The following is a 5558-nucleotide window of genomic DNA, read 5'->3' on the forward strand; positions in this document are numbered from 1 at the left end:
AGGGGGTTGGGGGGGTTGGGGAGGAAGGTCTCCTGGACGGGCTGCCTTTGTCAGCACCTCCCTGCCCCCAGCCCGGACAAAGGCAGCCATTGAGGGCCAGGCCTGGCACTTGGACCAGGCACCAAGGCTACCAAGGCTGAGGCTGGCATTGCAGGGGCTCAGCACCCTGACCTTCCCGTGGGGGCTCAGTGGCCTACCCTGTGCCCTTCCCAGGGACCCGGCGGGAGGGGGGGGTTTGGGGCGAGGACACAGAGAGGAGCCGGCTGGCTGGCACGGGGTGGCAGTGGGGTGGGGCTGGCTGTGTGGGTCTCATTTTTCTGGCTGAAAGAAACCGTGTCCTTTGTCCCCAGGTCCTAGGGGGTGTCTCTCTGGGGGTGGAGGGGTGGCAGGGAGCCCCCTGGCCAGAAGAGCCCGGGTGGGGGTAAGAGCACCAGATAGTGAGTCCCTGGCCCGGGCCTGCGGACAGAGAGGACATTGTTGGGGTGGAGGCAGGGCTGCCTCGGCCCTGCCACTGTTGACAAAGCTGCCAGCTGTGGTGGAGCCCAGCCACCAGGCCCTTGGCCCCCTGTTCCCCGCCCCCGGCCTCCCTCCTCCCCGGGCCGCCAAGCCTCAATGGTGTCCCTCCCACTCAGGACAATGCCCCCCACAGCCGTCTTGTGCCGGTCACCACTGCCCTGGGCTAGCTGAACGGAGGAGCCGTGCGTCCCCGGGGACTGCACAGGAGACCCCTCCGTTGCTCCCCTCCGAAGCGGTAAGTGCCAGGGGCCCCTGTCCACAGAGATGTCCCCGGGAGGGCAAGGCAAGGCAGGCCAAGCAGTCCAGGGGAGCCTGGGCCTCGAGGCCCCAGATGCTGTCCCTCTACGCCCTCAGCCACACGCCCCAGACACTGCCGCCGATATTCCAGGTCTAGAGGAAATGCCCCTGTCCCCAGGCCAGGCCTGACCTTCCTGTCTGTGTTCCTGAGATAAGGGGCTTGGGGGCCATCCTCGGGGCTCAGCCTCCAGCTGGCACGCCCACCAGGGCCCGGCCTTGCGTCTCTGCTGCCAAGCTGCAGGGCACTGGGTGAGAGCAGGCCTGCTCCTGGCTGGCATGTGCCCACGTGCCCAGCTGTGCAGGACCCTAGCTCAACTGAGGGCCTGGCTTCTGTCCCCTTCTCTGTGGTTCCTGTGCCCAGGGGCTCTGCCCGGCATGGGGTCTCTTTCTGTGCCTCTCTCGCCTGATCACCTCAGCAGCCAGCTGGGAGGTGGGGTGGGGGGCATGGAGCAGGGGCCCCGCTCAAGCCTTCTCTGGAGGCTTGGGGTCCCCACCTGGCCCACGGCAGATACCTTTAGTCTGAGCTCTGAATGGCTGCACGTGGGTAGGTGGGGGTGCCCATGCCTTGCTCCCTCCCCCTGACCGCCCTCTCCTCAGTCAGGCTCCCTCCTCTCTTTTCTCCCATGCCTCCCCATTAACACCCCCAGGGGCTGGGGCCCACAGGCCAGGGAACAGGCCTCCCCCTCCCCCCACACCTCGTGTTGTCTCTTGGTGCCCCCCTCACCGTCTCCCCCAGCCCCCACGCTGTCTGGCCCTCGGGTCTCCCCCAGCCCCTGCTCTGACCACCTCCCAGCCCTCTGCGGCCGGCCCTGTATTCCTGTGCCCCGCAGTTCTCTGGCTGCCTCAGTTTCTCCCTGGCTCTCTCTCCCTCCCTGGCACTCCTTCTCCCCTCTGGCAGGGGTCCCTCTTTACAGCTGGCCCTAAACCTGCCCTCGATGTCCCTTGTGCTATGGGTGTCCCCCACCCTTGCATGGTGGCCTTGCACCTCTTCATCATTGTCCTCGTCCTTGTCCTTGCCCCCCTTCCCCCTCTGCCTCCCCTTTCCTGTCTCTGTCACCGCCCTTCTGTCATTCACTCGGAGTCCTTCTGTTCGCATTCCCCTGGCTCTTCAGGATCTGCCCCCTCCTTCAACAATCTAGATGCATAAAAAGTAGGAGATGAAAGCAATTCTTTCCTTGGGCACACGTGTGCCCCCCACCCCACCTTCTCCCCGTGCCTTGGATACTCTCTCTCTCTGCTTCTCTCCGTCCCCCTCTGTCTCTTTCTCTGTCCTCTCCCTCCCTTTCTTATCTGTCACTCTTCTAGATTCTTCCCTCCCTCCCTCCCTCCTCCCGTCCCTCCGGTGCTCTCTCCACCCCCTCTTCCCTGGGGCCTTTCTCCGCCCTGACGCGTGCGGGCCTCACTTGGCTCTGCCCCCCGCCCCCCCGCAGGTGCCCGTGATGGCTGCCCGGCGCCCCTTCAGCCCCCGCCTCCTGCCCGTGCTGCTGCTGTACCTGCCGCTGCCCCTGACTCGGGCCCGTCACTTCTCCGCCCCCAACACCACCTTCAACCACTTGGCGCTGGCGCCGGGCCGCGGCACGCTCTACGTCGGGGCGGTGAACCGCCTCTTCCAGCTCAGCCCCGAGCTGCAGCTCGAGGCGGTGGCCGTCACCGGCCCGGTCTTCGACAGTCCCGACTGCGTGCCCTTCCGCGACCCGGCCGATTGCCCGCAGGCCCGGCTCACCGACAACACCAACCAGCTGCTGCTGGTGAGCAGCCGGGCCCAGGAGCTCGTGGCCTGCGGGCAGGCGCGCCAGGGCGTGTGCGAGAAGCGCGGCCTCGAGGACGTGGCGCGCGTGCTGTACCAGGCCGAGGACCCCGGGGACGGGCAGTTTGTGGCCGCCAATGCCCCAGGGGTTGCCACGGTGGGCCTGGTGGTGCAGGCGCCGGGCCGGGACCTCCTGCTGGTGGCCAGAGGCCTGGCGGGCAAGCTGTCGGGCGGGGTGCCACCCCTGACCGTGCGCCAGCTGGCCGGGCCGCAGCCCTTCTCCAGCGAGGGCCTGGGCCGCCTCGTGGTGGGCGACTTGTCCGACTACAACAACAGCTACGTGGGGGCCTTCGCCAACACCCGCTCGGCCTACTTCGTTTTCCGCCGCCGCGGGGCCCGGGCGCAGGCCGAGTACCGCTCGTACGTGGCCCGCGTCTGTCTGGGGGACGCCAACCTTTACTCCTACGTGGAGGTGCCCCTCACCTGCCGGGGCCAGGGCCTCATCCAGGCTGCCTTCCTCACGCCAAGTACGCTGCTGGCGGCGTTCGCCGCAGGCCCCGGCGGGGCCCGGGCGGCGCTGTGTGCCTTTCCCCTGGCCGAGCTGGACGGGAGCATGGAGCGCGCCCGGCGCTTGTGCTACACGGCCGGCGGCCGGGGCCCCAGCGGTCTGGAGGAAGCCACCGTGGAGTACGGAGTCACGTCCCGCTGTGTCGCCCTGCCCGCCGTGAGTGGCCCCTGTCACCCTGGGCTTGGCTCCTGCCGGCTCGCGCTCACGCTCTCTCTCTCTCTCTCTCTTTCTTTCTCTCTCTCTCTCTCTCGGCCTCCGCCGGCCTGGCCTGCCTCTCCAGCCCCGGCCCTCCACACTGTCTCTCAGGCCGAGGCAGGGACTGCCACATGTTAGTCCCGGGCTGTGGGCGGCTGGGCGCTGTCGCGTGGCAGTCGCCCATGCCCTCCTGCCTAGGGGATGTCAAGGAGGGGCCCAGCTCCTCGTGGCTCTCGGCCCGCTTCTTTTGGTCTTTCTTCCTCTGAAGTGTCAGCTTGTCCCGCCATGGGGCTGGGGAGGCCCCCCGACCACTCTGCCCTGGGGCCCCCCAGGGCTCCCCGGCCCTGCCCTGCAGCAGACTCCCTCGGGGCCCCGGGAAGGCACCTCCCGCCTCTTGCCGGGATTGATTCTCCCCTCCCGGGCCGCGCAGGACTCCCCGGAGTCGTACCCCTGCGGCGATGAGCACACCCCCAGCCCCATTGCCAGCCGCCGGCCCCTGGAGGCCAAGCCTGTGCTGCAGCTCGGGCAGCCCATCAGCGCCGTGGCAGGCCTCCAGGCAGACGGGCACACGATCGCCTTCCTGGGGGACACCCAGGGTCAGCTGCATAAGGTGAGCTGAGGGGGCTGCCCTGGTCCTGGACCCCTGACACCAAGGCCTCTACCCTGCTGGGCTGAGGCCCTTCCCTGCCGCGGCTCGGGGACACCCCAGGTACCTTCCGTGTCTCGCTGGCAGGTTGCAAGGCCGTGCCGCACACGGGAGGCTGGCCGGGTGCCACCTCCTGGGGGCTCCTAGTTGCATGAGTTAGGATGACTGCCCAGGAGGCTCCTGGGCAGCCCCAGTTTCTCCAGCCGATGGCGGAGGCCGACGGTCAAGGTGGACAGGGAGGGATGCCATGGGGTAGGGGTGGGCAGTGCCTGGTCCCCAGAGCCAGCCCGGCCCCAGGAGTCTCTCTGAGGCAAAGTCTGGCCTCCTCCTGACCTGTTTACCTCCCTGCAGCTGCCCTCCTGCCCCTGGCACCAAGGCCCTTACCCAGAGTGGCTGGGTGATGGCGAATGGGGGAGGTGAGGTGAGCAGAGCAGGAGGCCCAGGGGCCTGCCCCACCCTCCGTGGCACGGCCTGGCCTCCCTGGTCCAGCAGGAAGGAGAGCTGGCTCTGTGGGGGCAGGATGCTCCCTGGTAGCCCCAACCAAGAGGAGGGCACATGCCCTGAACGGTCGGCCTGTGGCCATCTTGAGAGCAGGCCTTGTCGTCCCTCCAGGTCTTTCTCAATGGCTCCCAAGGCCAGGTGTACCACTCCCAGCAAGTGGGGCCTCTGGGCTCAGCCATCAGCCCAGACCTGCTGGTGGACAGCAGCGGCAGCCACCTCTATGTCCTGACTGCCCAGCAGGTGAGGCTTGTCCCCGGGGGTGGGGGGCACACAGAGCCCGAGTCCCTGCACCCACTACCTCTGTCCCTCGCTGCCTATCCAGGTGGACCGGGTACCCGTGGCAGCCTGCCCCCAGTTCCCTGACTGTACCAGCTGCCTTCAGGCCCGGGACCCACTGTGTGGCTGGTGCGTCCTCCAGGGCAGGTGAGCACAGGGCCTGTGCCCAGACTTGGGCCAACAGGTGGTGTGTGCAGGGAGGGCGCCCCTGGAAGCAGCCCTAGGCCTCCCAGGAGGCCAGCTCGGCTTCCTGAGGTGGAGGTGTGGGGCCACCGTGGAGGCCCTCCATCCTGCCCCTCGCGGCCCAAGCTGCTCTCTTCTCATTTCCCAGCCCCACCCCCAGGCAGGCCTCTGTCGCCTCTCCCAGGTGTTCCCTGGCCCACTTCAGCTCCAGGAACCCCTTATGGCAACCCTCCCCTCTGCAGCACGGTCAAGACCAAAGCCCGCACATCGGCCGCGAAGCCCTATCTGCTTGGCCCCTTCCGCTTGAGCACGGTCCCTTTCCGTTCCCCCCCTCCGCTCACGCACTCCGGCTGGGCCATCCTCCCAGCCCTCTTGCCACCCATCACCTGGGGAGCCCGGGACCTACGTGGTGACCCAGTGGGCCCCTGCCCCACAGGTGCACCCGCAAGGGCCAATGTGGGCGGGCCGCCCAGGCCAACCAGTGGCTGTGGAGCTATGAGGACAGCCACTGCCCGCACGTGCAGAGCCTGCTGCCGGCCCAGCGCCCCCGCCAGGAGCAGGGCCAGGTAAGCCGCCTGCCCTTGCCTGCCTGTGGGGGCCGCCCATCGGCGGCCCCCCGTCCTCTGCTC

General features: G+C 68.3%; 1 long non-coding RNA gene across 1 annotated transcript; it reads left to right on the forward strand.

Annotated features, from left to right (window-relative positions):
- Positions 1 to 3836: 3836 nt before the first annotated feature.
- LOC110583536 lies at positions 3837 to 5480 on the forward strand. Its single transcript, XR_006539568.1, has 4 exons — positions 3837 to 3933; positions 4582 to 4710; positions 4793 to 4893; positions 5366 to 5480. It is a non-coding gene; the product is annotated as an uncharacterized LOC110583536 (long non-coding RNA).
- Positions 5481 to 5558: the final 78 nt, after the last annotated feature.

Source organism: Neomonachus schauinslandi, unplaced genomic scaffold, assembly GCF_002201575.2.
Source record: "Neomonachus schauinslandi unplaced genomic scaffold, ASM220157v2 HiC_scaffold_2349, whole genome shotgun sequence".
NCBI lineage: Eukaryota > Metazoa > Chordata > Mammalia > Carnivora > Phocidae > Neomonachus > Neomonachus schauinslandi.